This window comes from Pteropus alecto, unplaced genomic scaffold (assembly GCF_000325575.1).
Source record: "Pteropus alecto unplaced genomic scaffold, ASM32557v1 scaffold125, whole genome shotgun sequence".
Taxonomy (NCBI): domain Eukaryota; kingdom Metazoa; phylum Chordata; class Mammalia; order Chiroptera; family Pteropodidae; genus Pteropus; species Pteropus alecto.
The window spans coordinates 6,779,374-6,806,883 of NW_006436888.1; the positions used below are offsets into that span (position 1 = coordinate 6,779,374).

A 27,510-nucleotide genomic window follows, 5' to 3' on the forward strand; every position below is an offset into this window, starting at 1 on the left:
GTGGTATATACACTCAATGGAATATTAGGTAGACTTAAAAAGGAAAGAATATTAGGTAGACGTAAAAACACAATTAGTTTATAACAGCCCTCAACCTTTATCCATGTTGTCACATGTTGATAAACATGGATAAAGCTTGAGGGCTGTTGTAAACTAATTGTATTCTCCCCAAATTCATATGTTGAGGCCCTAACACCTAATGTAACTGTATTTAGTAATAGGTCCTTTAGGCAAGTGATTAAAGGTAATTGAGATCATAAAAATGGGCCTGAATCCAATCGGACTGGCATATTTCTAAGAGGAGGAAGAAACACCAGGGCCGCGTACCTGCGGAAAGGGCCATGCGAGGTCACGGTGAGAAGATGGCTATTTTCAGGCCAAGGAGAGAGCCCGCAGGGAAACCCGGCACTGCTGGCCCCTTGATCTTGGACTTCCGGCCTCTAGAACTGTGAGAAAATAAGTTTCTGTTGTTAAACCATGCAGTCTGTGGTACTTAGTTATGGCAGCCACAGTGAGTAATTATAAGGACATCATGTCAAGTGAAATAAGCCAGTCACAAAGAGACAAGTACTGTTTGATTTCCCACATGCGAGGTATCTAGAGTTGTCAAACTCAGAAACAGAAAGGAGAACAGTAGTTGCCAGGGGCATAGGGAGGGAGTGAGAATGAGGACTTGTTTAATGGATGGAGAGTTTTGCAAGATGGAAAAGCTCTGCAGATCGGTTGCACAACTCCTGAACTGCGCACTTAAAAGTGGTTAAGATGGTTAATTTTATGTGTGTTTTACCACAACTAAAACACACATACATACACACGCGAAAGAAGCTAAGTGTTAGAATGATCATCTATGTGTATGTTGAAACTGTCAAGAATTAAGACATGAGAGATGGAGCATCTTTTTATGTTTACCGGACGTATGGATGCTTCTGTGCATTGCCTGTTCTTGTCCTCTGCCCAATTTTTCCATTGGGTTATTTGTCTTTTCCACATAGATTTAGAAGCTTTCTTTCTATATTCTGATCACTAATCCTTTTATAGTTATGGAAACTATGATCTTTTCCCAATTTGTGACTTTCATTTATTTCGATATAACTTATCATAAGAAGTCTTTAATATTATTTTAGTCAAATGAGTCTTTGAATAGTTTGTGCTTTTTGGGTGTTGTTCAACAACTTCTCGTATATCTTAGTCTTAATTTCTTTGGTTTTGCATTTCACATTTATGTTTTTAACCCATACTTTTTGATTTCTAAATTGGGTGCATTTTCATGAATACATTATTATAGGTGCCTATAAGTAGTTTTTCAAAAAATTCTGTAAAATTAAAAATACTTATTTATTTATTTTATTGAGGTACAACTCTTATAAAAGATTTTATAAAAACCCAACTGGGTAGCTATCAAGCTTGGTTTTCTCTCTCAGAGTATCTCGCTCTGTGGCTGGTTTAGTTCGTATGTCTTCACCTCTCCTGCCCATGATCTGTGAGCCTGTTGCTTTCACTAGTTTCTCTGTTGTTCTGTTTTATTCTTAATTATAGAGACTGAAATTCATTTCCTTTACTTGTGGTCATCACTTACCTAAAGTTTTTGTGTCCTGCGAGAAAGTCACTTTGTCACCTCTCCCTGGTTCACTAACTCTAGACTGTTTCACCCGGGGATTAAAATCAGTCACCTATTACTAGGTTGGATGGGGTGAGGGTGCTTCGGTGTGAGGCAGAGATCCGTCATAGTGTCTTGGGTCTTTCTCCCTCCTCTCCTTGAGTGCAGTGGGAATTTGCTGTTAGTTTGAAGGTCAAGGGTGCTCTTCTGGAGGTTGCTTGGAAGGCCTTTTGGGGCAGGTGTCTCGGGGGCCATCCTTACAGAATTTTTATTGATCAAGAGTATGTGAACATTCTGTAACTTAAGGTCTGCTTCTTTTGGATCTTCTCTCTAAGAGAGGTCGAATATCCCTTGTAAAGATAACTATTTTCAAATGTATTGAAATACTCAGTTGCTAAGGTTCAATTTTACTTGTCATTTTTTTGACACAAGCTATTTACAAACTGCCGCGTTAGGCACATCAAGAATGCTGGCACACCCACGGGCCCTTCTACAGGGAGGTGGCCCTGTCAAGGCTCTGAGGAAGCAGCCGCCCTAAGCACTGGGATTTTGCACTGCAGGACAGCCTTCGCCCCTCTGCTGCTGCTTGCACCCCACAGGGGCCCAGGGCCCAGGACAGGGCTGGGCCTAAAATGATGAACTAGGCCAATGAGGTTTCTCCCACTCAGGAATTTGAAATAGGAAATACTAAAGTCATGATGCAGTCAGCAGAAGCAGCTGTAGCTGATCAGTCATAAGCTACAGAAAAACCAGAGAGGCTATGAGAGGCCGCATGCAAGCCGCGATTATGAGGGAGTTAAAATTATGAGAAAGCACACGCTCTGAAGTGAAGAAAAGCTAGACGGGGAAGGGTGAGGAGGCCAGCTCGTGGGAGAGGTGAGAATAGTGGGCCACTCATAGCAGTGGTGATGGAGCCAGGCGTCTTGGCCTTCCTGTGGCCCCGCCTTCTAGGTGCCTCTTTTCCTTCCGTCACATGGTTCAGCTTTGCCTGGTCCTTCCTTTACAGAAACCTTCTCACATAAATCTCCTCTTATGTCTACGGCCATGCCACCCTGAATGAGCCTGATTCTGTCTGATCTCGGAAGCTAAGCAGGGTCGGGCCTGGTTAGTACTTGGATGGGAGACCACCTAGGAAGACCAGGTGCTATAGGCGTAAAAAAATAAAAAATAAGGAATTGTAAGCTGACAAGGTCCTTGCAATCTGTGAGGTCAACCAAGGATTGCCTCGTCTAAAAAAAGAAAAATTAACAAACAACACGTGTTGGTGAGGATGTGGAGAAAAGGGAACCTTCGTACACTGTTGGTGGGACTGCAAATTGGTGTAGCCGCTATGAAAAAGTTTGTACTTCCCAACCCCCAAAAAAATCTCCTGTTACTTGAGATGTTGAGTGAGTCTCCATTCTTTATGACATGAAGAACAGAAATAAAATGTTATATATTTTCAATTAACAGACTATTTTTTAGAGCAGTTTTAGGTTCACTGGAAAATGGAGCAGAAAGTACAGAGTTCCTATATACACCTGCCCCCCCATCCATTTCCTCTGTTATTAATGTCTTGCATTAGTGTGGTCCATTTGCTACAATTGATGAACCAATATGATACATCACTATCAACCAAAGTTCATAGTTTACAATAGGGTTCATTCTGTGTGTTGTACAATCTGTGGGTTTTGACAAACGTTTAATGACATGTATCTACCTTTACGGTATCATACAGAACAGTGTCACCACCCTAAAAGTCCCCTGTATTCCACTATTCATCCTCCATCCCTCATCTCTGGCAACACTGATTTTTTTACTTAATTTTCCTGAATATCTTTTTCAGACATAGTTTTGCGTTTTCCAGAACGTCATATAGTTGAAATCATACAGCATGTTAGCAGCCTTTTCCAGGTTGGTTTCTTTCACTTAGTAATGCCTTTAAGGTTCTTCCATGTCTTTTCCCAGCTTGACAGCTCATTTCTTTTCAGTGCTGAATAATCTGTCGAATGGATGGACCACAGTTTATCCATTCCCTCACTGAAGGACATCTTAGATGCTTCCAAGTGAAAATGCTCTTTTTAAGATTAAAAAAATTAACATAGTAGAATTTATTCTGGAAGTCATTGTATTAGGAGACATTTGGGGTTGAAAGGACTAGGAATGTGGATATTTTTTAATTAAAATGCCGTAAGTGTTGAATGAAAGGGAGGGAGGCATTAAAGTGTGTGCCCAATAGATGTCAAATAGATGTCCAAGAGATGCCAAAGCTCAGATGGCAGAGGGTGAAGTTTGCTGTGTCTTCTGGGTTACTGAGTTACTTGGCTGCTTGTTTGTATATATGCCTTGGACTTGAAGAAATGAATTTTGGTGGCAAATAGCATCTCCCACATCAATGTTAGAAACGTCAGAATCGAAACTATATTTCCTCTGGACTCCTCCTTCCGAGGGCCCCTTTGTGATCAATGCCAGTCTTCTTTGTTCACCATTTAGACAAAATAAGGTTTGTGAGTAATTTTTAACTCCCCATAATCATGCCCTTATTCGCCCTGGAAAACCACACCTTTCCTCCAAGGTAAACCTTGGTAATTTACCAATAGATGCGGAGAAAGTATTTACCTTGAAATGCAGCTTCCCCAGAGTGGAATTTGCTGGCTCTTTGGCTCACTCAGCTAACAGTGGACAGCTGTTTATAGCAGGGACTGTGGGATGGCACATCTCAGTGAGATGGCAGACAAAGGAGGAGGACTGCTAATGATCAAACTTGGAACTGGGCCAGGACAATGAAATTCAGCATCTCTTCCCTTTATTTCTTTCACAAAGCCCTACGAGACTTTTCAATAACCACAAGTGGACAGAAGTCAGAAGTTGGGTTTAGATCTTTTCCAGAAGGCATCCCAGTATCCTTGGCTGGCTAAATGACTCAGAGAAGAGCATCACTCCACTAGATCTGATGCGGTTCAGTGGAGCAGGGTTTCCTTGGGATCTGTCTGTGAAGTGTGTTGGTAAACAGACCCACTTCTGCTTTGGTTGAAAGAAAATTCATCAGAGTCTAGAGTGAAATTGAGCACCTTAATTGCTATCCACAATTAGTCATGTCCAAAGAAAGGAAAAAGGTTTCTGATTTTTTATTCTTTTTTTTTTTTGGAAAAAGCTGTTTCACTGTTGTGTTTGCATGCATGACACGTGCCTCCTGCAGTAAACCCAATAATCACCCATCCTCCATTCCAATTCAGCTGTGCAGGGACTTTGAAAGGCTATTGGGGGTACTTATCTGGCTTGAGGGAAAAGACTGGAGGAGCAATTTTGATTTTCGACAAAATATAAAGTGAAAACTCACTGCGGATAAATGCAAGGAGAGTGGCAAGTGTCTGCAGAAGTACCGCTCCTGCCCAGCCTGAAAAAGTGCAATGCGAGGTAGCTGAAGCTCACTACTGGCTTGTATTTGCACCACATAAACTTGGAAGGCAATTTCAAAGAAAATGCCTGGAAACAAGCTTCAGTCTGTCATCAGGCTTGAGAAAGCTCCCCAGTTCTGCTCAAGGCATTTTAGAGGAAAATAATTTACTTGTTCTAAAGCTTGAGTCCTTCTGGTGAATTATGAATACTAGTTACTAGCCATATGCTCAAAGAACTTGAATTCCTTTTTTTTTTTAAATTATAAAAATTATACATGCTTGATAGGAAGAGAAAAAAATCAAACAGAGCAGTCGACTGAAGAAAAAGTCAGTCTCTCTCCTCATTCTCCATTCTCCATCCAGTGGACTTACTGTAAATATTTTCCTGGTATATATATTTCTAGACATTTTTGAAGCATGTACAAATTTGTCCTTTTTAAAATAAAAGTAGAATTATACTTTACATAGTTGTTTTGTGACTTGCTCTTTTCTTTGAACTCTGAATCCTGGTTATCATTTTTTATCAATTCAGATTTACCCAATTCTTTTAGAAGGCTGTCAAGTATTCCATTGTTTGTTTGTAGTATAATTTGTTTAAACATTCTTTGTTGATAGATATTTGAGGTTTTCCAGGTTTTCACTATTATAAATAATGTTGCAAGCTTTTTGTGCATATTTTTGTTCATTTGTACGAGATTACTTGTAGAATGGCTTTCTAGAGTAATTTCTTGGCCCAAGGGTATGGATACCTTACATCTTCACTGATAGTGCCAAATTGTGTTCTAAAAAATGACATGATTACATTTTTACCAACGATGCTTTAGAAGGCCTGTTTTCTGAGATGATTTTAATTTGCATTTGCTTCATTGTGATTGGATCATGTGGTTTATTAAATACATTTTTTCCTGTGAATTTTTCATTCATATATTTTGTCCATTTTTCTATTGATTTTTTTTCTTACAAATTTGTAAGAGCTTTTTATATTAAGGAAGTTAGCCCTTTATTTTTATTGTTGAAATATTTTCCCTCTGCTTGTTTCTCGTATTACTATGGTGTTTTTATGCCTTAACGAGATGTAAAATATTTATGTAGTAAAATTTATTGGTGTTTTTCCTTTATGGCTCCTGGGTTTCCTGTTATGCTTAGAAAGAACTTCCTCGGTCCATTATTTAAAAAAGTTTTAGTATTTCTTTAATGTTTTTATGGTTTCATTTAAAAAAAAATCCTAAAAAATCTGACATATACAAAATAAGCATGATCTTTACGTAGGTTATAGAGGACTATAGTAAAATAAACACCAGTAAACTGAACCTAAGAAATAGTGGTTTAGTGGTTTCGTTTTTTTTACATTTAAAAATATCCATCTATAATTTGGGGCACAGGAGTTTAGGACTAATAGGAATCTAGTTGAAAAATTTTTTTTTCGGCACTGCTTTTGTTTTCCTATGTAGCTATCCAGTTGTCACAATTATTTAATCACTTACTAAATAATCCCTCTTTCCTCCTGGCTTCTTTTAAATAATGGTATTGCATTTCTGATGTGATCTCTGTATACAAAATAAAATCACTTCTACCTGTAGTAAGATACAAAAAATAACTAGCAAAAGTCCTTGATGTTTTCGGATTCAATAATGAAAATAATCCTTATTTTCGAAAGCTTGCTCAAAAGAGAATAGGAAACTTTCTAATTTCATAGTAGGAAAACAATCCACTGGATATTTGACTTCTTTCACCTTGAGCAAGTTATTTAACTTCTTTAAGCCCAGTTTCTTGACCTTAAAAATGGAGATAATAATAATACTTCATGAGCTGTAGTCAAGACTAAGTGGGCTGAGAAATGCCACGTGTTTCACCTGGGACTTGGGACTTACTAAGCTTTCAATCAATGTCTTAATAGTTCTTATTACAATATATTGTTATCACCTTATCAGCCTCTTAGCTCCTCAGAAGGAAGGTTGTACTCTCTGGCTTTACGACTGGACCACGATTCTTGCATGGGATTGTAATAACTAAACAGGTCTAGTTTGCTTATTTTATGGCCCGATACCATACCATTATGCATTATAACTATGTAGAATTTTGAGACTTCTAAATCTACATTGTTATAAATAAATGGAAATGATGCCAGTCCCTAATACTACAGTAAGTGTAGTTTCCTTATGCTGATAGCCCCTCTCTTCACTGCTGAATGGCGGTACAGGACCCACAGGCATCATCTCGGAGGTGTTGTCCATTCGCCCACCACAGGCTGAACTTGATGAGAAATGAAGCGCCTGTAAATGTCAATTTTGATGAAAACTGAAGCCATCTAACTAATACTCTTTACACCTCTCATTATTTCCAAACCGATGTTGAATAGTTCTATCCATGTCTAAGATGTCGAAGGCTGTTTGTTGAATTTATTATGTTGTAAAATTCAGTTGTCACATTAGGTATATAAGGCAGTGTCGATCAGTTTTCCCATTTTGTAGCTGAAGGAATTGCAGCAGATGGGATTTTTCTTGCTTAAAGTTACTCAGAAAAGTAATGGCAAAGACCCATTTGCTTTTAGATCTCTTGGGTCACAGTCCAATAATATCTGCTAGTTCAAATTATTCCTAAAAGAAACTGTTGGAGGTGGAAATTATTATCTGAATAGCTATTCCAACGAGAAAAATTATCACTTTACTTGAAATAGATGAGTAAATTATTTTGAGCTCCGTTCTATCCCTTAATTATTCTATTATATAGAGCTGAACTTCTTCAGGAAATGTGTATGGCATAAGGACACCAATAAGCATTTGCAGTATATTAACAAACAAACAATAGGTTGATGATTCACCCTGGATTCATGCCAGGGTCTGTGAAAGAACTCAATAAACATGATATGCATTTCAAAAACTGCTAATCATAATTAAAACTTCCAAACCCTTCAATCCTATAAATTATATTAAATAGAATATGAGCATTTGGTCTGCCCCTCACTCCCCCTTACATCTTAGACCCTGCGATTTACCAGCCTTTGGGGAAGTGGACAGAATACTGTTTCTTAAAGAAAAAAGGTGATATTTAGATTTTTCTTTTTATTTTTTTAGACTTTTTTTCAAACTTACGGCATAGAGTTGAGTACACTGCTCTCTTTCTAAAATCCCCTCTGCCGGTGGTTATAGTCCCTTCTTTATTCCTTGATGAGACTTTTCAGGCGTTTCTTCTTATTCTTTTCAAAAAAGCAGCAGAATCCGCCAATTTTGTTTTTCTCTTAATTAATCTTCTGCCATAGACTTATTTTGAAACCGTTAATGCTATCATCAGAATTGAGAGTCCTTAAGCGAATTGTCTGAACCCATTCCGTGTCCCACTCCCCACTCCCTCCAGGAATATGAATCCGCGTCTTAAGTGGCTAAAAAGGCAAATCGTGACCGTGGTAATAACAGGAGCATCCTGCCCCAGCGACTTGCTCGCTGCGCGCCGCGGCCCCATCTGACACAAAGACGCGCCCCGGAGCGGAGCCCAGCCCGCCGCCTGGCCGCTTCCCGGAGCGCGCGCTCCAGCCCGGGCCGTGGCGTCGCCAGAAGCCGGCCGCTCCCCAGCTTCCCTTCTGCTTATTTTATTAGAAAGAAGAAAAAAAAGGGAGGAGTGCGGGGGGACAGGGGTAGCGAAGCCCCGCCCCTCCGCCCAGCCTCCGCCTCCTATTGGCCCGGCCTCCGCGTGCGTCACTCCGAGACGCACCAATGGAGAGGCGCGATACTGCGAGGTGGGCCGGGCCCGAGCGCGGAGTGGGCGGTGGGTCGGTGCAGCAGCCCCGCAGCGGCTCGGCCTCCATCGCTGAGACGCCGCTGCTCCACAGACGCTCGCGAGCCGCCCCCCGCGCTCCCAACCTCGTCTTCCTCCCGCACGCCCGAGACGCTGTCCCCGCTCGGGTCTCGCCCCCCGCCTCTGCCTCCACCTTCGCTCGCCTCCTACATCGTCTCTGCCTCATTTTCTTTCCTAGTTGAGGAGAAAAAAAGCAACCCACCATCATCCTCAGGGAGCCCCCTCGCCCTCAGAAAAACAAAACCAGACATGAGCCTGGGCTTGCGCTCCTGAGGGACTGGCCGAGCGAGGAGGAGGGAGCCCGGTGGAGACCACACCAGAGGTCACGGGAGGGAAGCCCCCGCAGCCCCGCCTCTGTCCCCGCGGCCGGCCCCTCCTCGGCCCGCGCCCCACGGCCCCCAGCCCCGCGGGCCTCCCGCCGCGTCGCCCCGCTTTCCCGGGAGCCGGCCGAGCACACCTCCGTGGATGGTGTAGCGCGTCCGGGTAAGGTGAGTGTCCAACTTGCCCGCGCGTGGCGTCTGTTTTCTTCTCTGGCCCCAGGTCCTGGGCACGGGGCGCGGGGTGGGCTGGAGCCTCCCCCCGCCTCCCGCACGTCCGGGGTCCGCGCCCCAAAGCGGAGGCCGGTGTGGAGCCGCGCACGTCCAGGAATAAAAGGGCCAGGGGCTCGTTGGGCCCCATCCCGGCCAGGGGACTGTCCCATTCGCCGGCTGACCCCTGTTCTTTCTTCGCTGCTTATTCATGCTCTTGTTTGACTTGTCTGAGGTTAAACTATTTCATGTGACTAAATTACTGGCCGAACTGGGGAGAGGAAAGGAAGTCAAGGACTGAAACGGCGCATCTTTTTTTGAACGTTTGTGGGTCTGGGGGTCTTGGGGGAGGACTTTACCTAAAGTATCATTTTCACGTTAGGGGAAGATTCCCTCTTTGTGTTCTCAGTCTCTAGGTCTCTGCTCTGGGGGGAATCACCAAATTATGAAACCAAAAATCACTTGCAGCAGAATGGGATTCTTATGATCGTGTTTTAGTTCTGCTCTCGGAAAGAGAGTGGCTCCGATTTTTATTTTTATTTTTTAAGGTTTTGGAAAGAGGAGAAGTAGTTTTACATACATGGGGCGTGTGCGTGTTGGGAGGGGGAAAGTATTGCAGCTTTCCTTTGAAACTCGTTGCTTGATAAGTTGTTGAAAGGAAAACAAAATGATTCATTGTTGAATTGTCATTTTCCTCTGCCTCTTTTCCAAGGTTTGCTTACAATTTTTCTGGATTACAGACTTCAAACATTGATTTAAGCAAAATGTGTCCTTGAGGAACTGGGTGCCTTAAATGTTTCAGTATGTGTTGCTATTTTAAGGTACATTTAGAAAGTAGTTTTGTATGAATCCTGAAATAGCTTTCTCCAAAGCAATTTTTTTTAAACACAAAAAAGATAACTAGTCAAAGGGGCACTTGGTGAATTACAAAACAAATGTCTTAATGTAACACAGATTATTGCATCCTATGCTTAGATTTGAAACAGTTTTGATAATTGCTTTCCATTTAAAGAGAGACCTTTTTGTCTGGTGTACACTGGATTCTTTAGTCTCAGTCTGTTGGGGGAGGGGAGAGAGGATGGATCTATACAATAATAAAATCATCTTTAGGTAGCTGTTTCCTTCTATGGATTTGCTTGCGGAGTTAATTCTCCCATAAATTGTAAACCAGTTTTGATTTTGATGGCCTAAGCTGTGTGGAAAGCTGGCTTCCAGCTCTCCCTGTTGTTGTTGAGGTCGAAGGGAAAAGAGGCAGAAGCACACACACACACACATATACACACACATACACACACACACACACACACAATACCAGGCTGAGGGCTCATTGTTCTTCCATACACACATTCATTCTCTCTCTCCCATATTTGGGACTAGGTTTGTACAGACAAATAGAGCTCTTTTTGGGAGAGGAGAGAAGATGGGGGAAGGGTGGGTGCATTTCTTTTTCAGCTTTCTTTCACCCATCTCATGTCTGGCCTTTTTTGCAGCCTTGTAAGAGGCATAAGAGTACATCGGAAACTAAAGGACACTCAGAAACATGTTCAGACTCCTCTTCACCTTCCTTTCTTCCCTGTGCAACCCTGGTTTCTGCTGCTCTTTTTTTTGTGTATGTAAAGATAAAATCCCTCTTTATATGTGGTGACCTGATAGTCAGCTTTCGTATTCCTCATTGCCCCTGACTTTGTTGGGGACAGTGATTTGTTCAGTTGACTCTTATGGTAGTGAATGACCAGGGTCATCTTTTCTAGATAGAAATAGATTGACTCAGTTAAGATTATTAAGATTGTATTTGAGGTTAATGTTTAGCAAAGTGTGCGTGGGTGTTTGACATCTTAGCGTTCTGATGGTTTGATAGGTTTGCTGGCTATTGAGCCGTCAGTATTTTTTGTTTGATTTTGTTTTATAAATAGGGTTTATAAGATCTGTTTTTCTGCTTATGGGGCTAGTGTAGCGGCTTCCTTGAACATTGGACAGGGAATAGGCTGAGAGTCCACCTGGGGTAAACCCAGCTCTGGGCCAAGGATGGAGGTTGGTGTGAATACCGGTGGGTTGCAGAATAGCACCTTCTAGTGGTTAATTGCTTTGAAGGATCTAAATGAAGAGGATGGGGGAGGGGATTAACGGCTGAGGCCTGATGATTTTCTTTTGAAGCAGTTTGTAGTGCTTTTCTGCAAATGCCACTTCCCTGAGCTGCTAATATAGATGCCTTTTGACAGGCATGGTTGCATCGAGGCTTTTTACGTTATTGCCTGCGTCTTGACATTAATTTGTTCTATTATCAGAAGTATTTACACGTTTTGACTTCTAAGGACTCTTTTGAATAGATATTCATGTCTTTTATGAGAAATTTAGTTTGCCTTGAAATATTAAACAAAATATGGGGGTTTGTTTTTGCTTTTGGAAACTGAGTATACATTAGCAGCCTTTTAAAAGTTTTCAATATCATTAGTAAAAAGTCAGATAGACCTACCCTATAGAAAAGAAAAATCCTCGCGCTGGACCCAGAGTTTTTCCTCTGGGATTTAATGGGGAGGGTGTGTGTGGGGTGGAGTGGGGGAGTAGGATGAGGCTGATAGAGGGTGGAGGGGTAGGTGTGGAGCGCAATAAAATCGGCAATTCCGCATATGTAATAGTGTTGCATTGTAATAGTGTTGTTTTCGATGGTCATATAGACATAAATACAATTGTCCGATAGAATGACTTATTCTGTGGATTGGATTTAAAAATATAGAGGTGAGAAGAAATGTGAAATGAGTGCATGCACAGATTAACATAGGCCAAATTCCTGCTCAGAGGCTTCTAAACCAAGGTGTAGTCTCAGAGATAATCTGCTTGAGAAATGCCTCGAAGGGTTTTTATTATTACACGTCTTACCCCATCTAAATTGTTTTAATTTAATATACTGTTAGAGAGTTTTGTAATGGCAAGGGGAACTTAGTATAGAATAAATGTCTTCTGTTCCAGACTGGTTACTCATAGAAATGTGATTCCTGATTCATTTTGCTTTCAGAATTTAGAGCGTAATCTCCAAAGTTGTGTATCCTTTTTTTTTTTTTTTTTTACAATGAAATATAAACAGTTCAAATGAATTATTTATTCAGTAGGAAGAGTCGGCTAATTTCAATCTAATATATTCTCTGCCCATGTTTTGCTTCAAGGTAACTGGAGTAACTAGAACCAATTCACAATAGAAAGGTAATTCAAATCAAGAAATAAATGCACCAGTTACTTTTTCAACTTTGACTTACTGGTCAGTCAAAAAGCTTTTAAAAAGTGGGACAGTAACCACTTTCAGGTCTTGCAATAATTGTGTGCATTGTTGAACAGAAGTATGCCACATGCTATACACACACACACACACACACAAGAATATAACTGACCTGTGCTTTTCTAAAAGCCAGTATATCTTGAATATTATGGATTTAGTTAAGCACCCCTTTCTTTTAAAATTAATTTTGAACCTTTAACATCTCGTTCAAATCTCAGTACTCAGAAAAACATTTAAGTAGTAAAATAAGATGTAGATACCAAGTTCTTTTGGGAATTATGTGCTTTCCTATTAACTGCTTTGGGCAGCTTCTTTTGCAGTTGATTTAAAGGTTAAGATAGTAGCAAATTCAGACGTTTAAGTGAGTCATTAGTGTAACATAGCTGTGAACTTCATTACATGTACTCACACACCCTGAAACAGAGCACTGTTGTCCTAATCGGTTTCTACTAATGCTGTCCTCTGGTTGATCTTAGGGGTTTTCAACAACCAGGAATTTCTCTTGAATTATATTTAAGTGATTGTTAATTATTAGTGTCTTGGTAATCATTCCAAGTTTATAGCTTTGCTTGTCCTATTTAAGTGTAATTTTGGTGAGCCTGTTGGCTTGTGCTTGGTTTCTTATCTGAGTTCTAGTGTTTCTTAAATGAGGAGAATTGAGCATTTATGTGTTAGAAAATTGTTAAGATTACTTGAGCCATTTTAATGAATATTTGACCACAGTAACTCAAATTCTCAAATACTAAATATGTTTACCAGCTTGGAGTTTTGGTTGGAATTGTGATTTGTATAACTAACTTGTTGGTGTGCCAAGTAATGTAAAATGTAACATGTTTCTGTAACATATTAAGTAACTGGGTCAGATAGGATGGCTCATATAAAAGCTTTTTTTATAAAGTGACCTGTTTGTGTCAGTGTAAAATTGTTGTTTTTATTTGGTAAAAATTGCCAGCACGTTATCAGCCATAAGCAGTATGTTCACCTGTGAAATTTTTCCTGTTATGGTTAAGCGACAAAATGATATGACCGCTAATTCGTAGATCACTTGGTATTTGAAGAATCCTCACAGCCTATTTGTCGTGGGCTTTTTGCATCAGAAGTTGAAGCCACAGGTCAGGCCCTAATTTTAAACTAGATATACATGTGATTTGTAAGGATTTTGGTTAGGCTTATTTGGTGCAAGGAACAGAAAGTTTTCCAAGTCATCTCACATGTTGGAGAAAAGTGGAACAGAAATTTAAATCTTGAGAGTTACCCCTCACAGAAAAACAAGAACCCCAGGTTCAGCTCGACCCCATGGGTGCTGGAATACTGTTAGATAGTGGTCCCCAGTCTACGGCCGTACCACCCTGAATGCGCCCGATCTCATCTGATCTCGGAAATGAAGCAGGGTTTGGCCTCGTTAGAGCTTGGATGGGAGATAGTGGTCCCCAACCTTTGTGGCATCAGGGACCGGTGCTCCTCTGAGAATCTAATGCCTGATGATCTGAGGTGGAGCTGATGTGGTGAGCCACACTGGGGAGTGGCTGCAAATACAGATGAAGCTTTGCTCACTGGTCTGTTCCTCACAGGCAATGGACAGTGCTGGTCTGTGGTGTCGGGGTTGGGGACCCCTGCTGTTAGGGTTCTCTCCTAGCTGTAGTGACCAGATTACCTTGTTACCTCCTCAGCAGGAGAGTTTGTTGGGCCATATCCTCCCCAGTGCCAGGGCTGTGTATGGTTGTCTAAGCTGTGTGTAGCATCATACTCTAAAGGGGACAGTATTTATATTGTGGGCCTGGACTAGTCTGAAAGAGAGCTTGTGAGCAAGCATGGCCATGCATTATCTCCAGAGTCCTGGAGCAGCAGGCGAGAGCCCCTCGTAATTAAAAAAAACCATTCCAGCCCACGGCCACGCACACTCAGAGCATGCACATACACATTCACTGACACTTAGGCATGTCCATCAGGCTCCCCAAGGTCTGATTCCTGACCCTCTTACTTCTCCTGGAGGTGAGGAGTGGTGGCGGCATTTGACATGTGTGAGTTGAGTACAGTTCAGGGGGAGTGTGAGCAGGCAAGTATGTGGGCATGTGTCTGCATGTTTGAATTCAGAGAAGCTGCCTGGAGAGGCTCTGGAACCCTCTCCTTCCCTGGGCAGGACCTGGTTACACTTGGGAGGTATAGCCATGCTAGGACAGTTTTGTTTGATTTTTAATGGCCATGTAGGCTGTGGCCACTGACTTACAAAGATGTTTGATACATTAAGTCATCATTCAGGTGAGTTTAAACTCAATGTTCCTTATTCAACCAAGAGCTAGTGTTCCCCTTGCCCCCTCAGTCCACTGCATGTGACTGACGGGGCATCATCAGACTGGGATCCTGCTTTCTCTGGCACTGCTACCACATAAGGTTGTTCAGATTGGACAATAATATACTAACTTAAATTTTCAATGAAAGTGTTCCTTTCCCGCAGGAGGCACTAAACAGCCAGCGCTGGCCCATCTAATCCTCTGCTATTTACTCTGCTGTTTTATCTCTGATTTCTTTGTGTTTTTTATACTTCTGCTTCTACTTCCACTATTAAGAACTCTTTATGTCTTTAATTAACACTTTCCAAGAGAGAAGCTCTGATAGGTTGTTTGTTGTGATCACTGTTGGTTAAGGATTTGGGGCCAGACCGCCTCTTAAGCTACCTACCAACCTTCCAGATGGCTGGAGCTCACCCTTTCAAGCCAGCTCTCAAGGTCCGTACACAGCAGGAGTCGAGGGGGTGGGAGGCATTCTGAGCCACGGCCTATGGAAAGGGAATTTCTTTCCTTTCGTTATACCTTACAATGTTTTTCCCATCCTCATTTGCCCTGACACCTGGTGTGGCTTTTAATAGCTTACCTAATAGTTTATTTTGCTTTAAGAAACTTCACATAGTCATAACTGGTTGTCAGTTATCTCTTTTAGGTAAGATCATTTATTACATTTGTCTTGTTCTTATTTTATTTCCTGTGAATCGACCCATCTACCTGCCTGTCTACCTGTCTGCCTACCCAAGTCAGTGTTTCCCAAACTATATTCATAGCATACTAAAATGCAAGTATTCTGTGTTCTGAGGTCAAATCAGTTTGTAATGCACATTAGCACCTTAAAGTCTCAGAAATGTCCTATAGTATATAGGTGACATTTTTTCTTTGTTTGATTTGCTTGCTTTTTTTCCTTCCCCAGGGAATACTGACCTTTTTATAGGAGTTAATATTCTGTAGAACAGTTTGAGAAACATATAGAATTAATACTTTCTTAATTAAGTGGTTTGTCCTTTCTTCCTTAATAATGATGTTCTAAGTATTACTATTACAATGCTTTGCTGCTCTGTACTATTTTTCTTAAAGCAAGTTTTGCATTCTGTGGTACAGAATGGCTGCTTTTTTCACCTTATACATATGTTGTTCTGGAGTTATTTTTGATTATTGTATCCATTATTCCTCATTCAGTTTTCAATCAGTTCCATCAAATCAATATTTTTCTGTTTCACTCCATTTCAGTAGCTATGTTCTTATTCAAGGATTAATTGCTTCATTTTTGAATACCTGTTGTCAACTGTTTAGGCACTGGCAAGGATCTTTCAACAAATAAAAACAAAAAACACAAGTATTTAACTGTGCAGTTCGTTGAGGTAAGCTTTACAGGCATGTAAAGATCAAGAGAATAGCCTTTTAGAAATAACTTTCCATATTGGCCATCCATATATACATAACTGTAAGAAGATAAAGATAAGTGTTTAGAGACACAAAATACCATGGGGATTGTATTAGTTATGCCTTGATGCATAGCAAATGACCTCAAAGCTTAATGACAACACAGTAAACATTTATTACCTTACATATGGTTTTTGTGGTCATTTGTTTGAGAGTGGCTTAGCTGAGTGGTTCTGGCTCAGAGGCCTCTCTTGAGGTTGCAGTCAAGATGTCATTTGGGGCTTCGGTCATCTGAAGATTTGACTGGGGCCGGAGGTTCTGCTTCTAGATGGCTCACTCTCTCGGCTATGGGCTGAAGGCCTTTGCAGGAATCCTCAGTCGCTTGCCACGTGGACCTCTCCATATGATTACTTGAGTGACCTTAAGTGATGAGAAAGAGAGGAGGGAGAAAGGGAGGGAGTGCGGGAGGGAGTTGGGGGAAGGGGAGCCTTTTGTGGTCTAGTCACACCATCACTAAGATCAAGTCTCTTAAGTCCAGCCACATGCAAAGGGAAGGGAATTAAGCCCCGCCTCTTGAGGAGGAGTAACAAAGAATTTATCGATTGATTTTAAACCACTACAGGGGTTCAAAGGAGAGAGATGTAGAAGATTAAAAAAAGTTTTTCCTTTTGATCAGTTATCTTCAAGCAATGCTCTACTTTAACTGGAGGGTAGTTTCTGATTCTTAGAGGAGAGTGACATGACCAAAAGCTGACATTATTCATCTTCTCCCTGTACCATTGTTGAGATGTCATTTATTTCCTACTTTCTTCCTGTTCTTACATCAGATCCAATCTATTTAAAACTGTGCTTAGAAAATACTGCCTTAAGTTTTTTTATTTGGGTCACTCTTATTTCCTACCATTTAAGTACTTTTTCTTCAGTTCTTTAACCTCCCACTCATTTTAATAGCTTCATATCTTGTGTAAATGTTTGTTACTTGCATTTATCTTAGTGTTAATCTTATTTTTTCCATTAGATTGTAAACCCCTTGAAGGCAGAAAGTTTTCCTTTAACTACACCAATATGTATGCTTACATGTGGAATTAGATGTATTCTGAAAGACACATACCATTGAATCTAAGATGCCATCAGTGGAAGATGCGCCATTATTTTATGTACCATAACAATGTAAAGAAGTTGCCAACTAAACCATGTAAGATCTGTTCCATTTCCAGTGCTATGCAAATGTAAAACATTGTGCATCTTAGAATCATTGAAACATGGTTATCTATTTAGACTGTCTTTCTTTTCACAACTGTATGTTCCCTGGAAAGCATGTCTGAAGCTAGATCTTAAAGCAGATTATTTTTTCCCATAGAAACTGTTACAGGTGGTGGTCTTGCCCAAAGATTTTGCATGAAAACATAAGCTATGACCAACCATGCAATAAAATCTGAGATACTGTTATAAAGCTATAGTCATTATAGTTAAATTTATGTTCTAGTTCCCATAGAGTAGGTTTAACCATTATATATTTTGACTTGAAATTTATTATGTGTTTTATATATATAATATACTAAAATACTCACCACCCTACTGCATCATCAATTAGACCTAAAATGTGTTAATTTAACTTTATTTATCAAAAACTTTTTAACTTTTCAATTACAGTTGACATACAGCATTATATTAGTTTCAGGTATTGATATAGTGATTAGACATTTACATAATTTATAAAGTGAATCCCCCAATAAGTCTGGTACCCATATGACACCATGTTAACTTTGTTTTAAATTTCGGTGTTCCTCATGTTTCTGTTAACTTCTCCTTCAGCGCAGCCTTCCAGAGTGACTTCATTCCACCTATTGCTTCCAACCTGCGAGTTTGTAAATACAGCCCTGATCTCCTGAGATCCAGTTCCATGTTGCTCTCTGCCTCCTTGGATGTCTTTTGGGCACCGAGCCTCAAAATTTACCAATGTATTTGTCCACTCTTAATCTTTCTACTATTTTAGCAAAGTAGTTAAGAGTTCTAGTCTCAATTCCCAGCCTGCTACTTGTAAATTCTGTGACTTTAGGTAAGCTACTTAACTTTCTGTCTCAGTTTCCCCATCTGTAAAATGGGGATAATAATAGTACTCATCTCACAAATTTGTTGTGAGGACTAAAGTAATTAATACATATAAAGTGCTTAAAATACCTCTGGTAAATAGTAAGTGCTCAATCAATATTAGCCCATATTTGTTATTATTACTGTTATCATCGTCATCGAGAGATCTAGCTTTCTACTACGTTCTTTTTATTATCTGCAACATTCAATAACCAGGAGGTATATAGGAGCAATGGGTCAATTCTAGAGTGTTTGCATAAATTTTCTCTACCAACTATGAAATTTTTATTATTCCTTGAATATAAGAGATGCCACAAAACAATACATGATTGAATACCAAGTGAATGGCACAGACCAGAGAGTAATGATGAGGTTTGGGGTGCTGATAAATGATTAGAATGTTATAGCTTTGCTATTCTTCTTCCTTGTGATATTCCTGAAGGAGGTATATACAAGCAGTACAGCAGCCAAGTGGGAAATTCAGAGTATTATTTTATTAGTAATTGGGCTCTTGGCCAAAATATCAATGTAGAGCTGCCTAGTAGACTGGGTTGGAGTGTATTGCTTAAGCTTAAGGCCTAGGCAAGGAATTTCCCTTCCCCTTAAATCTTACTAGTTTACTACATTAGCCTTGTAGAGCGTGTCTTAGGGAAACAAATAAGAGCAAGAAAGCAAACCCTTATATATATATATATTTTTAAATCTATATTTAATCTTTATACTTATAAAGAAGATCTAATCAGTGTTTTGACTTACAAAGGTGTCCAATTAGTCTGACCCAATCAGATTAATATTCTCTCCTCTTTGAGAGGTTCCAGAAGGTAGAGGATGGAGAGAGAGAGACAGACACACACATCTTCTTGATATAGCTTCAGTTTTCTGGTGAGCTTGGTTTAATGGTCTGTGAGGAATAACTGAAAGCATTTGGCCATTTGTCTACAGCCCCACATCCTCACTTTTTTTATGACAGTCCCTTGGACCTGGGGAGAAGTGCAAAGTATTTTTCAAATTTAAGGGTCTTTGAGATGAAATCAAAGAGAAGTGTCACGTGATAAATAAGATTTGCCATTTGGAAAAGTGTCCCACCATTAAAGATAGCTGCCGTGGCATTTTGGTAACGTGCTGATTCTAATTTTGGGAGTAATCTTTGACGAATATGATTATATATGATTATGTGAGCAGAGCAAAGCTGAAGTCTAATCATATTATACTCAGTCTGAAACGAGAATATTACAACAGAAGGGGGATGATTAATGTGGAGGCTAGGAAAGAGGCATCCAAGGTGTTGTGCTCAGATTCTGCAACCTCAGGTCCATTGCTGTCTTGTAAACTCCAGAGGGTAGAGACCCTCTGTTTTGGTCACGTCAATGTTTCCTTGCATCGAGCTTGTGAGGAATGCCATAGGCATTCATTTGTTGAATGGAATGAATAAATGAGAAATATTATTGATATGGATAATGTAAAAGAGACTTGGCTTAATCTCTTGATCCCAAGGCATATTGAGGAAGCTGTTTTTTTGACAAATTCTTGATGATAACATTTTTACATTGCAAATATAGTATAGAAAAACATTTTAGAGCTTCTTAGTTATTTGAATAATCAAAAATGAGTTTTATTTTAATCCTAATAAGTTTAAACTATATTAGAAATTATGTAATGAAGTAATAAATAATATACTTTATAGTTTTGCCTTGTATTAAATAGGGTTAGGTACAGCAGTGAGTGACAGAAACCACAAAACAATGATTTGAACACGATAAAAGTTTCCTTTTCTTCATGTAAATCATGGACAGTCCTGAGCCAGTATAGTGCCTTTCATGCTCTTAGAGGACCCGGTGTTTTTCTTTTAGTCAAAGATTGCCTCTCTAGTTTCTGTCATGAGTTCTGCATTCTTACCAGCAGGAAGGAGGCAAGGCCATAAGCTGGGCCTATCTGCATCCTGTGAAGCTACTTCTCAGAAGTTGCACACATCACTTCTGCTCTGTCCCTTTAATTATAACCGAGTCACAGGGCCACAGATAGCTGTAAGGGAAGCTGGAAAATGTAGTCCTTCCTGGAGATGGCTATGTGCCTAGTCAAAAATGAGAGATTCTGTTACTTTGAAAGAAGGAAAGAATCAGTATTGCAGGGCATCTGGCAGTCTGTGCCATAAAGTCCCAATGGATAATGTAGTGTGAACACACATTTGGTATTTCACCCTTTAATATTGTTTGTAAGAATATTATACTACTATAGTTCAATATTTATTATAGAATTTTGACTAAATTTTTTGATCTAATGATGGTGTTAGATTTTTATTGCTAGATAAATTTTCTAACAAGATGAACTGACTGCCTTCTGATTGGAGCATTCTGATCTTAGTAGCATAATCTCACCTGTATATTTTTTTTATTTTCATGTGATTCATTATTATAGGAATCATTACTGGAATTTCCTAAGTTTTTATGCACTAAACATGATTAAAGACCTCTTAGAAATATTTAATTCTTACATGTATAAATTAGAAAACTGTGTAGACATCTTGTTGCTGTTAATATATTGAAAAATGCTTTTATTAACACTTTATTAGCTTTATTAATATTCCTTAAAAATCTAGCTTTACAAAACATTTACATTCTTTAATATTTTATTTGTAATGGTTTACCATTTTTTCCATAGCTTAGTGAGAATTTTAGGTTCTTTATGGAATAAAGAAACTGAAGGCAGCAGCAGTTTTTATATTATAAAAAAATCTTAATAACTTGGGTTATAGATATGCTTTAAAGAATCTATAATTTCCTGATAATGAGCAATGACTTTTCACAGCTCAGGCAACTTTAGTTTTGCAAGTAATAGGACACAGTTTATCCTTTCATCTGTTGACTGTCATATTTTATTTGCCCCAGCATACAAGTACACTGTGTACAATTGTATAATTGTCATAAATAAATTTACCCTTAAATGCCACAAATGATTTCTGTCAACTTAGACCCAAAATTATGAATGTGTTATAAAGTTATAGTGTCTAAGGACTTTTCAAAACCCTGTTACAAAATTGATCCTAGTGATTGCCTTCTAAGAAGGCATATTAGGGCACTGGGGAGGAGGGTGGAAAGAGAGGGATCCTTACTTTTCATACTCTTAGTCATAGGTAAATATTACCTGGTTGAAATAAATGCATAAGAAAAGCCTGTGCTTTTTATTTTTAGATTCTTGCCATTCTTTTTTTTAAGCTTAAGTGAAATATCAGTTTATTTATGTATGAAATGGGGCACACAAAATGACCAAGTCACAGATTGTGCCCCAGATGAATTTTCTCACTAATGGAAATGAGACATTTGCCCAGTTGGGTACTAGGTAGAGGAAAATGCCTCAAGAGATAATGGAACTGTGGTTTAAGAAAGAGAATTAGCCCTGGCTGGGGCATTAGGGAAGATTTGGTATAGGAGGATGTGTTTAACCTGTGTTTTGAAGGATTGGCAGGATTGGACATGTGATAAGTTGCTAAGAGGATTTCAGGCTGGAAAGCTTGGGAAATGGTGAGTACTTTTGCTGCTTCTGTGATGAGGATTATTGCGTTTTGATTTCTTTTTTAAAAAAAATTTTAAATATGTTCTGTAGAAGATGCAGACAGACATAGTTCTTTCAACTCAGGTACTTTATATTTGAAGCTGTTGCTGGTAGCTGTTCAAATTGTAAGAGCATTTTGAAGAGGAGTCCTTTGGGCAGATTTCTCAAAGGAAGAACAGACTGGTTTGGCTGGAACCATAGAGCACAGGAAAGACAGGTGGGGTCATAGCATGGGGAGATTTGATGCCAGGATACGACTTTATTCGAGAGCCTGAGCTTCAAATTAAATACACATTATAATTATAAGATTAATATATACTCATTATAATCACATTCATACTGTCTAAAAAGAGTTAACACCCACTCCCCCAGTATTCTTCCAGATATTTTCTATGCATATACAAGCACATATATACACACTATACATATTACCATGAATTTTGCTTTTTATTTCATATTTCAGGTCTTCATTTTTCAAGTCACTACCTGTAATGATACCTCAAGCCTTTTTTTTTCTTTTTTAACAGCTGCATAGTGGGATATCATAGGTACGTAGTGGGTACTTTAATTTCCTATTGATGGACACTTAAATTGGTTTTGATTCTTTCTTTTTTAATCCTTGCGCCTGCAGTGGTCCCCAGCCTTTTTGGGACCAGGGACTGGTGCTCCTATGAGAACCTAATGCCTGAGAATCTGAGGTGGAGCTGAGGCGGTGATGCTAGCGCTGGGAAGTGGCTGCAAATACAGATGAAGCTTCGCTCACTGGCCCACCGCTCACCTCCTGCTGTGCCGTCCGGTTCCTAACAGGCCATGGACAGTACAGGTCAATATTTTGTTGTGCCTATATAATTGCATAGGTATATCTGTACAGTAAATTCTTAGAAGTGGGGCTGAATCAATAGGTATGTACATTTTTAATTTTGAAAGCAGTTGTTAAATTGCCCTTCAGAATGTGCCAGAGTATACAAAGGTGTTTTGGGGTTTAGGTTTCCATTTCTTGTCAGCTCTGGATATTATGGAAGTTCTTAATCTTTGCTAACCTGCTAGGTGAAGAATGTACACTACCTTATCTTAATTTGCATTTCTATTCATTTATTTATTTATCTTTCTATCTATTTATTTATTTTTAGGCAAGGCAACCCTTGGTTGACCTCTCAGATTGCAAGGACCTTGTCAGCTTATAATCCTTATTTTTTATTTTTTACCCCTACAGCACGTGGTCTTCCTTGATGGTCTCCCATCCAAGTACTAACCAGGCCTGACCCTGCTTAGCTTCAGAGATCAGCCGGGATCGGGCTTGTTCAGGGTGGCACGGCCGTAGACATTAATTTGCATTTCTTCGACCATGAGTGAAGTTGATATTCTTTTTATATTTCAGAATTTTAAAATACACATTTTGTGTTCTTTCTCAGAGCCAGCTGGTTTATATTATATGCAGTATGTATTTCTAAGTATCATTTATTTGTTTAGATCTTAAAAATAATATATTTATTGAGCTATAACTCACATACCGTAAAGTTTACTCTTTTAAAGTATACAATTTGCAGGTTTTAGTTATTTATTTTAAAATTGAATGCTAGCCATTGCTTTATTATTTGTAGTAAATAACCATCAAGATGAACTTTGAGTCCTCTCTTTCCAAGCTCTTCAATATTTTAGGCTCAAAATATGAAATGGGAAATTTAACTTTTCCTGTTATTTTTCCAGTGTGTGGGCCTGTCTTACTAGAGAGGAGAGTGGAGTGGGGCTCGCTGGGTTCTGTAATGGAACTATCCATGACAACTGCTTTGGAATCTCACTGCTTTGGTACTGTTTGGGGGAGTGATTTCTTTTAAATAACTTGTTGTTGAAACTGATTTCCAACTGTTAGAGGTGATACAAGCTTTTCAACTTTTTTCTGAAAAATTTAAAATAACGAAATTGGAAGTGAATAAGACTTCTGAGGTAAAAAGATTTAAAAAATGTGATAAGTATTTAAAATTAGTGTTTTTTTAGATGGGTGATTCGACTCCTTTTTTTTAGTTACTGTGGTCATTTTTTACTTCAGAGATTTCTCCACATCTCCTAACGTTGTATGTGTGTGCATGAGTGTGTTTGTTTACGATGAGATGATTACGTGGCTTCACTTTAAGAGCAGTAATGGTCTGGCCTGTGTGCATTTCTGTTATGATTCACATGGATGTTTAGAGTGGAGAAAAGCAAACCGCTTATTGGTTAGATTGAGATTTTGAGTAAACTCTTACTGTCCTCTAGATTGGCTCCCATCTAATAGGTTCCCCAGCAGCTTCTGTCCAAGGACTGTTACAGAAGAGTAGCTCTTATGACTGGCCAAGTCTGGGACCTTCATCTGTATGGTTGTTCCACTTAGGAAAAGATATTGACAAAGGCCCAGACTAGAAACTTTTCTGTTGATTTTGATAGAACCAAATGTATCATTCTTTCCTTTTGATTTTATGAAGTAGTACATTCAACATTTAGGTTCCTATTCTTCTTAGTAAAATATCCTAAAAATTATGATCCTCTGTATTTTAACCCCCTCATCTTCTATTATTTTTTCATCTTTTTATGCTTCTTCTGTTTGGAAAGTTATTTTTTTATTGGTTTGGTTTTAGTCCTGTAAATTACAATGTAATTTCTTTTTTCCCCCTTGACATCTTTTTTCTTGTTACCAATTTTTTTTCATATTTGAGTGTTTTTTTTCCTGCCGTAAAGTCCCTTGGCTTCTGGGTTGTAGTTTTGATTAAAGTGGATTTTTCCTTGGGCTTTTAATTAGATTTTCTTTTCTTTTAGCACTTCTTAGGGAGATCGAAGATGATGCTGACTGACATGGGTCAGTGGCATGATTAGGATGAGACCGATGCGAAATTGAGTGGCTCAGATATGGAATTTAGATTAGCTTGTGGATGTCTCCATATGCACTTGAGGGCTGTTTCCTGGCTTAGAGACACTGTCCTAAAATAAAATAAAATAAAATAAAATAAAATAAAATAAAATAAAATAAAATAAAATTCTTGTATAATATGTGCTTTTGAGTCAAGGTGAGATATGAGAAGTGGGCGACCTATGGAAGAACAGTGTTTATAACTCTAGAAACAATGTTTTGCTAAGAGATGTGATGTTGATTTGATAGGAGAGAATAACTAGGTCTTTTAAGCACATTACATATGTGTTGTGTAATTCATGGTTTTTCTTGCTTCACCAAAATGTCCTGAACCATGGTAGCATATGAGGATTATAAATAAACTTGATTTTTGTCTCCTGTTTAGTGTGAGAAGACCTAGACCGTGATTCCGTCTGCACACGTGGGTTTGAAGTATGATGAAATACTCTGCTGCTTTAGGTGTCAAGTGGGGGCTGTAATACATAATGAAAAAAAAAATAGATTTGAAAATATAAGCATACTCTACAAATCTGAAGTACTTCAGTTACCTTTTTCTCAGGAACTCAGGGCTGTTGCAGCCCACAACCCTTACTTAATCTAGCAATATTTATTCTCTGTAATGTTACCTAGAGAAATCCACTGTTTTCTTGCTGTGTTTTTTATACCAATGCTACATGCAGATGTATTGTTCCAGATATTTTTATGCAGGTCCTACTAAGTGCTCAGTAAGTGTTCAGCTGTAATAGAGAACTGTTGTTTTGTACTTAGGTGTTTTGTCCTAAAATAAAGACTTCTGTTTTCATTTTATGGTAAGAGACAAAAAGATATTTTATGAGAGTGATAATGTATTGCCTTTTTTTTCTTTTAACACATTTAGCAATTTTTTAATCACAAATATGTAAACGTGTGTGTGTAAAAGTGCAATGGGGATGGCATCAATATGTTGTTGTCTGAGTTAGGAATGGGAGCAGGTAGCATTTTTTTCCTGCCACCTCAGTCGCAGGCCCAGGAGTTCTTAATAGAAAGATGTGGAGAGAGCTAGATTTCAGGCCATTTTTCTCTCTGAAGTCCTTTATTTTAGTCTAATCATTTTGATGAACCTCTGAAGCTTTTTTGCTTTCTCAGAGTCAAATATTAATTTGTAATTAAAACAGTTAATATATATATATATTTTTAACTGTCTTGAATCGAGGGGAATTGTCTGGATAAGTGTTTCTTCCCATGAGTGCTCATATAATGTTTTTTCATTTGGCTTGGATGTTTGGGGTAATTTCTCCTCTTAGAAATCAAATTGTTTAGGATGTGGCCATATTTTTATCACTCTCTTAGAAGAGTACAAAGTCCTGCATCTCCAAATTCCATTTTGCTTGGATCTTGTCTTCCTTCTTGCAGTTTTCCAGGATGCCGATTGCCAGACTTGGCTTTGAAATCCAAGGCATCTTTTGAGGATATCAAAGGACTCTTGAGGATGGAAATGTTAAGGTTGCAAAATGCTTACAGAGTACCACATGCTGTTGATATGCTTACTATAGTGATGTATGATCTTTGGAAATTTAGGCCTTTGATACAGCTATCTTCAAGGTGGACCTCAGCCCCGTCAGTGCATTGCTCCGAAATGATTTGCTTTAAGCTCTCAATATAAGAATAGGCCCCCTGCTTCTCTGATGTACCCTCTTCCCCCACCCTTCACAGCTTTTTTAAACTTTAAAATTGAGAAAAAATGCTAGGTGTAAGACACCACTAAAAAGAACCTAACATCTGAGGGAAGCGCTAAAGAATTGAATGTTGCTAAAGCACAAAGGAGGGAGGAGTTTGACCTACTTTGAGCTCATCTGTGACACTTGTTTAGTTTAGAAAACTCCAGCAACACTGAGTTGGTATAGCTGCAGTTTTGACGTTTGGTTTCATTTTAGATGCAGTGACAGTTGTCTGTCTTCTTTTAGGAGGTGATTGTATAGGAGTAAGTGTACGTGCACCTGTGACACTGTGTCACAATCACTGTGGGACCCTCTTACAGAGATGAGTTTTGGAGAGCTTTAGCCTCCTGTTCATGGTGTTACTGAAAAAGTAGCTGTGGATATTTGATGTAATTCTGGATGGAAGACCTGTTGTTTCTATTACAATAAATTAGAGGTCAGTATTTGAAATTCTCTGTTTCGGTGGATATTCCAAAGAGCCCATAAGAATAATGGATGACTGTGAAATTAGCCAAATGCATAGTTAAAAGGGTGTTTTAGAGAAGAGGTAAAACTGTTTTGTGACTAGCTGGTTTCTGCTTTGAATTACTGAACTGACGTTTGTTTTTAGATGCATGGAAAAAGTTGTGCACTTAGTGCTTTTTCAATTATAAACCTAATGAGTTATGAAAAGATAAAGCTTGGATTTCATTGAGTGAAGAAGGCACACTTCCTAATTTATCTTTTTCTGTGAAGCTTCATCTGTTCGTTGATGATAAATTCTTAGAAAGGATTGTTCTAAGTTTATAGTGATGATGTACTTTTTTTGTCTTAAATGGTTTCTGACAAAGTTTTTCCCATTCATATTTTCTGTTTTGCTTGAATTTTAGAGTATTATAGGTTTGAAAATAATGTTTTCTCAAATACAGTATGCTCCCTTCTCCTGGGGTTCCTACGGGTGCCCAGGAGTGATGTGTTTAATTTGAGAAAAATGATTTCAGAAGAATTATACTTTCCATGTATTTATACTAATTATAAAAAGGAGAACTCAGTCTTGTTTTTCTGAAGGGATAGACAAGGT

General features: G+C 38.9%; 1 protein-coding gene and 2 pseudogenes across 2 annotated transcripts in view; 2 read left to right on the forward strand and 1 right to left on the reverse strand.

Annotated features, from left to right (window-relative positions):
* Positions 1–2,631: 2,631 nt before the first annotated feature.
* Positions 2,632–2,750, forward strand: LOC112481833 (annotated as a pseudogene).
* Positions 2,751–8,749: 5,999 nt separating this feature from the next.
* The window catches only part of RERE (arginine-glutamic acid dipeptide repeats), a 367,252-nt gene continuing 348,491 nt past the window's right edge, over positions 8,750–27,510 (forward strand). For both annotated transcript variants that reach the window (XM_015591356.2, XM_015591355.2), the window contains exon 1: positions 8,750–9,254. The gene's annotated coding sequence lies outside the window, so the exon portion shown is untranslated. The remainder of the gene's footprint in view (positions 9,255–27,510) is intronic.
* On the reverse strand, positions 23,077–23,195 carry LOC112481804 (annotated as a pseudogene).